Here is a 9,105-nt window from a genome sequence, read left to right on the forward strand (position 1 = left end):
ATAGTGACCTGTGCTCGCACACAGGCTTCTTGGTGGCGGCGGCAGCAGCAGCCTTAGCGTCTCATTGCCCGTCTCTGGGGTCCGCGCTTTTAGCCACGACTCGCGCCCGTCTCTGGAGCTCCTTTAAGCAGCGCTCTCAATCCCCTCTCCTCGCGCAGCAGGAAACAAAGAGGGAAGAAAAAGTCTCTTGCCTCTTCGGCAGCTCCAGATCTTTTCCCGGACTCCCTCCCGGCTAGCCGTGGTGCACTAACCCCTTCAGGCTATGTTCACTCCACCAACCCCAGTACTCTCCCTGCGCTCTGACTAAAGCCCGATCCTCAGCTTGCAGCCCCGCCCACCCCCGCAGCTGAGTAGACAAACCTCTCGGGCTGGTGAGTGCCAGTTGGCACCTATCCTCTGTGCGGGAATCTCTCCGCTTTGCCCTCCGCACCCCTGTGGCTGTGCTCTCCTCCACGGCTCCAAAGCTTCCCCCCTCCGCCACGCGCACTCTCCTCCCGCGAAGGGGCTTCCTAGTGTGTGGAAACCTCTCCTCCTTCACAGCTCCCTCCCACTGGTGCAGGTCCCGTCCCTATTCTTTTGTCTCTGTTTTTTCTTTTTTTCTTTTGCCCTACCCAGGTATGTGGGGGAGTTTCTTGCCTTTTGGGAGGTCTGAGGTCTTCTGCCAGCATTCAGTAGGTGTTCTGTAGGAGTTGTTCCACGTGTAGATGTATTTCTGGTGTATCTGTGGGGAGGAAGGTGATCTCCGTGTCTTACTCTTCTGCCATCTTCCCCTCCCAGGTATCCGTTTTTTCTAGACTTTTCTTTCTTTACCTCACAAAGGGGCTCCTGAGGATTAAGCAGAGGAACGTCAGGGTTTCTTCCAGGCCAGCTTCAGCCCCGGGATGTTCAGGGCAGACTCTCATTACAAACCTCAGTTTCTGAGGCTCCTGGCTTATGGCCATTTAGTATAGAAGGAGGCTCCTGGCTGGGGAAGGCTCAGACAAAAAGATGCAGGTTCTAATCTGTGGCAGTGGGCAGTGGGCGGGGGGCGGGGGGGGGGTGTCAGTGCAGGAAGAGGCATTCCCTGCCTTAGGCATTTAAACCATTGCCTTCTCTTCAGGATGGCTCACCTGCAAGATTCTGTGGGGTCCGCCTCCTGGCACCATGCTACAATTGCCGGATTTTGGGTCTGGAGCAACCCAGGTCTTCGTCCGGCATTTCCGGAGAGTGCTTTCTCTTCGGAGCACGTCTGGGGACTGGCTTCTCTGCTTCCACCTTGGCTGGCGTGGCCAAAGGAGCATCTTCCAAGGGGAAGAGAGGGAAGACATTCCAGTTTGGAAGAATAAAAGCAAAGACACACTCTTCTCTACCTTGTCCTGCCCCAAATATAAATTCATAGCACCGTCACATTTTTACAACTATGGACTTAAAAAGACCAAGAGGTTAAGGGGCCTACCCAGTGTTACACAGGTAGTGGAGAGGTGTTCTGTTCAATGGTTAGGTTCATGTTGGGGCTCCGGATTTACAGCTGATAGGAATGTGAGGACAAGCTCATGCCATTTCAAACATTTCCAAGTGATACTGAGAGAGATGTTAAAGGTGCAAAACGAGGGTGCTGAATGACCTCACAAAGTGGAAACGGTGGGCCCATTTTAACATGAAATTGAAAAGAAATTCATGACAAAAGGACATAATAGAAAATGACAACATAATCATAACACTCCCCTCTCCCGTGGAAGTAAAATTCATTAGAATCCTCTCTCTCTCTACCATGAAAGGATGAGATAAAGTCTCAGCAGCAGCCCCCGTGAAAAACATGGTCAACAGGGTGAAGAGGTGTTACTAAGACCATATGGTGCGACTCAGAGAAGCAAAGAGACAACTCTGCCCTTAGCCTGATGAGGCCCACAGGAAGGAACATTTGTGGCAACCTTGGATAGTGTGGCAATGAGAGAGAACCTTCTTTAGGAGGGGACTCCCTGCTGCCGACCTTGAAAGAGCAAATATGGGACATGCGTTTACTGTGGCTCTTGCAGAGGCGATGTGCCCAGAGGTTGGGCCACCCTGCTTGACAATCAAAGCACCTTGTATTCCTGTGCTGCTTGAAAGCTCCAATCGCCGGATTTTGGGTCTGGGGCAACCCAGGTCTTCGTCCGACCATTCCAGAGAGTGCTTTCTCTTCGGAGCACGTCTGGGGACTGGCTTCTCTGCTTCTACCTTAGCTGGCGTGGCCAAAGGAACATCCCCGTAGAGCCGGTAGCCACCAACCAGGCAGTATGTCTCCCCGTGCCAGCCCAAATGCGTTTCTCCACACCCGCGGTACAGGACATGGTAGTGACCAGGTGTAGGACGAGAAACGGGAGGCACTGCTGCTGCAAAGAAAATCAGAACTGATCAGTCACTTCTGCTGTGCACAGTCTCCTGCCAGAATTTCCCTCTCTCATGTCTCTCCCAGTTTCTGGCTGAAGAACTTTTAACCTACTTGACGTCCAAAACACAGCCTTGGCCCATCATCTCTATGAGTCCCTAGAGAAGGGACACTGGCTGCAAAAGCAATCCCTAGAGCCTAGGGCTGCAGCAGATGAGGAAGTCTCTTCACCGTTCCCAGGGAAAACAGTAGAACCCGAAAGTAATTGCAATCATGATCCTCTCCATCTCTCCCTTCCACAACAGAGAAAACATTTCTTGCAGTCTGTCACTTCTGAGGCTTTCATGGAAATGTCTTTCAAGTTTTGGAAAAAAATAATCTAATATAAATTTGTTAAGAACCCTGCCCACCTTGGCAACCCTTCTTGGCCCCATTTATACTGCTATTTCAACCACACTGAACTCTAGCTGTCTAATACTTTTATGTCGATTAGAACAAGGACAAATACTGAGGCAGAGTGATCAGGAGACTCAGAACCGGGCTCTGGATACCAAGTCTAGGCTCACATCAACCCAGCCTCCTGGGACACCATCTCCTCAGCTCTCCAGTCTCATTAGCACTTCATCACCCCCCCCTTCGTTCTTACGGTCTTCCCATCAATATGGCAACACCCTCTCCCCTAGTACCCAGCAACTCAGTAAGGGATGTGTCTGAGGGGACCGATATAGATGTCTCCATGATAGTACAGTGGTGCCTGGGTTTGAAGGTGCGGTTCAAGAGTGGCCCTGTTCCTCAAACCGCTCCATTAACAATTTGCCAACAAAAATGCACTTGTCTTTTGTTAAGAGGCCAATCAGGAAAGGGTCTGAATGGAAGCATCCTGTAGCCCAAAGGGTAAGGCTACATTTATAAAGCTCAGAACCGTCCTGCACACTTGTCCAGGGATGACCTTTCACTTGTCCTCAGCAGTGAGAACTGTGCGTCCCCGAAGGCGTCCCAGGTCACCGGTATTACTTACATCTGGGAAGGTGCTCAGCTGTACGTAGTTGGCAACCCCCACAGGAACATGTGCCAGCCAGGTGAGGTTGTGTGTGTATCATACCTCCTGTAGAGTTGCCCTGTCTGGGTGTACCTGCTGCACTGCCCACCCAGGGAACAGAGCACAGGTTAGAGTACACATACACTATCCGGTCACACATTCTCACACAGACAGCCAAAAAGATTGGTATCTGGTGGAGAACTGGTAGAGAAGTTTCTCTGAGTGCAGCCCGTTTGCACAGTTATGCTGCCATGGAAACTGAGAATGCCTGTGAGGGCATCACTACCCAGTGAGGTCATATATGGAACCTTTGACTTGAGGGGCAGGCTTGAGGAGGAGGGGCAGTTTTGTGGAGGAGAACAGGGTAGAGGCAAAGGTACTCTGCCTCGCCCCTCACCCCTGGGCCTCCCCACCCATGCCCTAGTGTAGTAGACACCCCACGTGGGGTGTGCCAGTGGGCTGGCACAGCCGCAGGGGCCACAGGAGGGCAAGAGAGACCCATATCCTGAGTTTGGCTTGAGAGACAAGATTAACGTAAGAGACAGCTAGGTTGTATGGCACTGAACCTAAGAGGCAGAGATTTGTGTGGCCTGGGGAGTCAGGGAAGGCTCCTTGGCAGTCGGCCTGAAGAACAAGTGAGATTTGGACCCATGCGGAAGAGAGGGAAGACATTCCACTTTGGAAGAATAAAGGAAAAGACACACTCTTCTCGACCTTGTCGTGCCCCAAATATAAATTCATAGCACCCTCACATTTTTACAACTGAGGACTTCAAAAAACCAAGAGGTTAAGGGGCCTACCCAGTGTTACACATGTAGTGTGTACTGTAATTGTATGCTTAGGTTCTCTCTCCCTTAGAACACTAAAAGCATTTTAAGGACAGAGACCATGTGTCTTTTGTTATCCCTCTATTTCCAGCACCTAGCATTATGGCACATAATATTTGTTAAATTTATTTGTTGTCTTAGGGAAGGTGAACTGGAGATCTGAAGAATCAGGAAGCCTTACTTCTCATTTACATACCTTTTTATAATTCTTGTGGTTCTTTGTTATGGCAGTCCCTGGAAACTAATACACCCAGGTACAACTTTTTAAAACTTTTTATTTGGAGATAATAATAGACTCACAGGAAGTTGTAAAAATAATACAGAGAGGTCCCACATATCCTTCACCCATTTTCCCCCAATGGTTACCAGATGCTTTCAGACCAAAGAATAGAAAAAATTAGAATATGAGATGTTTTAAATTCTTGCATTTGTACTTTTTTAAGTGGTTTATTTTTCAACTTTTCTGTCTTCGTTTCTAATTTAAAAGACTATGAGATATATCCCCTCTTTTTTTGGATTTCCTTCCCATTTAGGTCACCACAGAGCATGGAGTAGAGTTCCTTGAGCTATATACAGTAGGTTCTCATTAGTTATCTATTTTATACATAGTAGCAATAGTGTATATATGTCGATCCCAATCTCCCAATTCATCCCACCCGCCCCCACTTCCTCCCTTGGTGTCAATACGTTTGTCCTCTACATCTGTGTCTCTATTTCTGCTTTGCAAATAAGATCATCTATACCATTTTTCTAGATTCCACATATAAACGTTAATATATGATATCTGTTTTTCTCTTTCTGACTTACTTCACTCTTTATGACAGTCTCTGGCTCCATCCACGTCTCTACAAATGACCCAATTTCATTCCTTTTTATGGCTGAATAATATTCCATTGTATATATATACCACATCTTTTTTATCCATTCCTCTGTCCATGGACATTATATGTATACATATAGCTGATTCACTTTGCTGTACAGTAGAAATTAACACAACATTGTAAAGCAACTATATTCCAATAAAAATTAATTTTTTAAAAAATTAGAAAAATAAATAAATAAAAAGAACTTACAGGAATAAAAGGCATTGAAGTTAAAAAAACAAGCAAAACAAAAAAACAGGCTATGAGAGATTTCAAGCATGCCATTTCAAGCTACCATGTCCCTAAAATAGCACATGCAGATATAAATAACCTTTATTCTCAGTAAATGGAAAATATGACTTAATATGATTCTATAGAATTTTGAATAGATGAATTCAACATATAGGTGTGAGGCTTGTTTTTTAGCCTAATTTGCATAATTATTCTCATGTTTTTTGTTTCTCATTTGGTTGATGTAGTTTAGCATCAGTATTCTTTAGGTTTCCTGTCATCAGCCATTCATTATGGGCATTAATTAAACACTGTACATATCACTAGATATACATATTTTTTAAGCTGTATAATGGTGAAACTATCATGAAAGCTAAAGTTTGAGGTTGTGATAAAAAAATTGAAGCCAGATATTTAGAAGGTCTGCAATAAAAAGAATCTTAGCATTTAAATGAGTTTAGAAGCACTGAAATACAGGAATCAGCAGATCAATATTATACTATCTATCTCGAAAAGAAATGAAAGAAGGTGTGTGGAAAAACAGCACTCTCATTTGTCTGCAGAAAAAGAAAACTGGAACAACCTCAGTGAAGGTCAATTCAACAATACAAACCAAAATTACAAATGAACATAACTCTTTTGTCCAGCAGTTCAGCTTCTAGGGCATATATATGGATACACTTACACATGTATGAAATGACATATGTAATGATTACTTATTGCAGCATAATTTGTAACAGTAAATATGTGGAAACCAGCTAAGTGTCCACCAATGAGGGGTAAATTATGGCATATCCATCATTTAAAAAAAAAAAAAGTTGAGAAAGCTTTTTATGCATTTGTATGGAAAGATATCTGAAATAGATTACTAAGTGAAAGACAAGCAAGGTGAACAGGTATATACTGTAATACTAATTAAATAAAAGTAAGAGACATAATATACACCCACATGTATTATTTATTTTGTATTTAAACCTATTAACCTTTTATTGAAGTGTAACATATATATATACAGAAAAGTGCACATTGTGTAACCTCAAAGAATTTTCATAATTGAACATACCCATGCAACTGGCACCAAGAGTCTAGGTCCTAGATCAAGAAACAGAACATTTCTATCACCCCAGAGGCCTCATCCTGTCCCTTCTAGTCACTATGACCACTCTACAAGAGTAGACATTATCCTGATTTCTAAAAGCATAGGCTAGTTTTGCTTGTTTTTGTACTTAATAGGAATTGACTCATAAAATGTATACTCTTCTGTGTCTAGCTTTTTCATCCAGTATTGTATTTGTGCAATTCATCAATATTGCACACTGCTCAATATCATTGCTGTTTAGTATCCCACTGTGTAAAAAAATGGGCCACAAATCATTTACCCATTCCACTATTTATGGATATTTGGGTAATTTCCAGTTTGAAGCTATTATAAATAGCACTACTATGAACTTTCTAGTATATGCATATGCATGTCCATATACCTAGGCAAGGAATTGCTGAGGATCCGCATATCTGCAATTTTAATAGTACTGCCATACAGTTTGCAAAATTGATTGTACCAATTGACACTCCCACCAGCAATGTGCAAGAGCTCCAATTGTTACAAAACCTCACCCACACTTGCTATATTCTGTCTTTTAAATTTTAATTATTCTTGTATTTGTGTAGTGATATTGCACTGTGGTTTTAACTTGCAGTTCTCTAATGACTGATGAGGTCGAGCACCTTTTCACATGCATTTACTATTTGCTATTTAGATATACCCTTGTGTGAAGTATCTAGGTGTTTTGCCTAATTTTCTATTGAATTATCTGTCTGTTACACTTTTAAATTTTGAACCGTGTGAATACTAATTTTTAAAAATTTTAAAGTAATGTAATTAAAAATATACATAAATTTTATAGTGCTCTATGCTGCATGTTCTCTCCTTCGAGATTTATAATATACTAGTATTTCAGAAGCTCTAAAAAGTCTTAAAATTTTCACCACAGAACAGTCGGAGAAACGCTGTTTCCATTCTTGTCTAATTTTTAGCTTTCATGGAATTAATAATTGTTTCCTTTTTCTACTTGCGTATATTTTTAAGTTCTCTCTCGAATTTTATCAAGTATTTCATTAGATCTATCAAACATCTATCAATATAACTACCCAAATACTCAAAATTAGTAAGCTAAATAAATTCGATTACACTAACCAGTCTTTCTTCTTGGAGTCTGCCATCTTCCTTCTCTGGTGAAAACGACTGCTCTCTAATTCTGCCACATATCTTTCACCCTGGAATTTCCCGTCACATTCTCCTGGTCCTTTTTTCTGGATCCCACATCTTTCTCTTTCTTGTCTTGCTCTCATGTTTCGTTGGAGCACATCCTCTAGTAACTTTCCCTTAAAAAAAAAAAAAAGGTGGATGGATGGATGGAAAATAAATGTTTTCATCCTTGTATATGTGAAAATGTTTTTATTCTACTCTTACTCTTGATGGATAGTTTGACTATAGGATTCTAGGTTGGAAGTTATTGTCTTACAAAACTTGAAATTTCACTGTAGTGTTTTAGCATAAAAGTGTTATTGTTGAGAAACCCAATGCCATTCTAATTCTCATCCGTTTATTCCTGCTCCTTCCATCTGAAAACTTTTAGAATCTTCTCTTTATTCTTAGTGTTCTGATCTTTTTAATGGTGTGCTTTAACATAGGTCCTTTTTCAGTCACTGTGGGTAGCTGGTGGGTCCTTTAAATATGAACATCTTTGTCTTTTGGTCCTGGAAGAAATTCTTGAATTATTATTTTGATCATTTTCTCCCTTCTTAATTTTTGTTCTCTTTCTCTAGAATTCTGTTTGTAAACTGACTGGATGAATGAATGAATGAATGGGAAAAGTTTTCTGAGCACTCTTTGTAGCAAAAAGCTTATTAAGGAATGAACCACAGATTATCAGACCATATCTTTAAAGCTAAGTATTTCATTTTAAATTATCAAATTTTAAAACACACTCTTTCATTACAGCTTCCATTTATTGTAAAATGTAACACTGCTACTCTCATTTCAGGCAATACAAAAATACAGGAAGCACTGATTTTCTGTAGGCAGAAATCCCTGATTGAAGTCAGGCATTCCCTATTACTTTTGCTTTAGAATTCATTAAATGCCTAGCATGGACTCGGTATTGTGTATAATACTTGCACCACACTTTGCAAAATAGCCATTTCAGGTGTAGAAAAGTGTTTGTTTAAGGTAAAAAGATCTTTGCAGTCTTTTTTGGTTGGCATTAAACACCGCATTCTTCCCAGATCTATAAGAAAGAAATGTTTGCAGTCTTACCTGGAATCAAGGGAGGGACTCTCTCAAGGTTACTTTTCAATCTCTGTCTGTAATTATGGACGTCAGGAGAGAAAAAAAAAAAGTCAGAAAAATAGGTCCCTAGTAGAGAAGCACTCAACAGGAACTAAACACCTGAACGTTTAGACAGGATTAAACTCTGACAGGGCTTATCAGCCACCCCCACAAGACTGAAGTAGTTGCAAGTGAGGTTAGACTGGAGTCCAGATAAGCAAGTGAATCTACACCCCTACCTGACTCACCGGGCTGAGAAGCGCGGAGCCCTAGTAAGTCACCACCGCAGGTCCTCAAAGAGCTTTCCGCGCAGGAAATGGCAGCTGCCACACCCACCCCGCTACCTCTGTCTGGTGTTTGGCGACTCCCGGAAGACGCCCCGATGGGACCAGGGGAGATTCCTCCTGGGTGGGAGGGTCCGCTGACTGAGTGTGAAGCTGCGGAGAGGAAATTTCCCCACAAGAAAACCT

The 9,105-nt window shown here is 42.4% G+C and overlaps 1 long non-coding RNA gene across 1 annotated transcript; it reads right to left on the bottom strand.

Annotated features, from left to right (window-relative positions):
• Positions 1–1,171: 1,171 nt before the first annotated feature.
• Positions 1,172–8,671, bottom strand: LOC309973878. Its single transcript, XR_014326843.1, has 4 exons — positions 8,624–8,671; positions 7,502–7,689; positions 2,064–2,351; positions 1,172–1,280 (listed from the first exon to the last, which is right to left on the bottom strand). It is a non-coding gene; the product is annotated as an uncharacterized lncRNA (long non-coding RNA).
• Between the last annotated feature and the right edge of the window lie 434 nt (positions 8,672–9,105).

This window comes from Leucopleurus acutus (assembly GCF_964270905.1).
Source record: "Leucopleurus acutus genome assembly, chromosome: 17".
Classification (NCBI taxonomy): domain Eukaryota; kingdom Metazoa; phylum Chordata; class Mammalia; order Artiodactyla; family Delphinidae; genus Leucopleurus; species Leucopleurus acutus.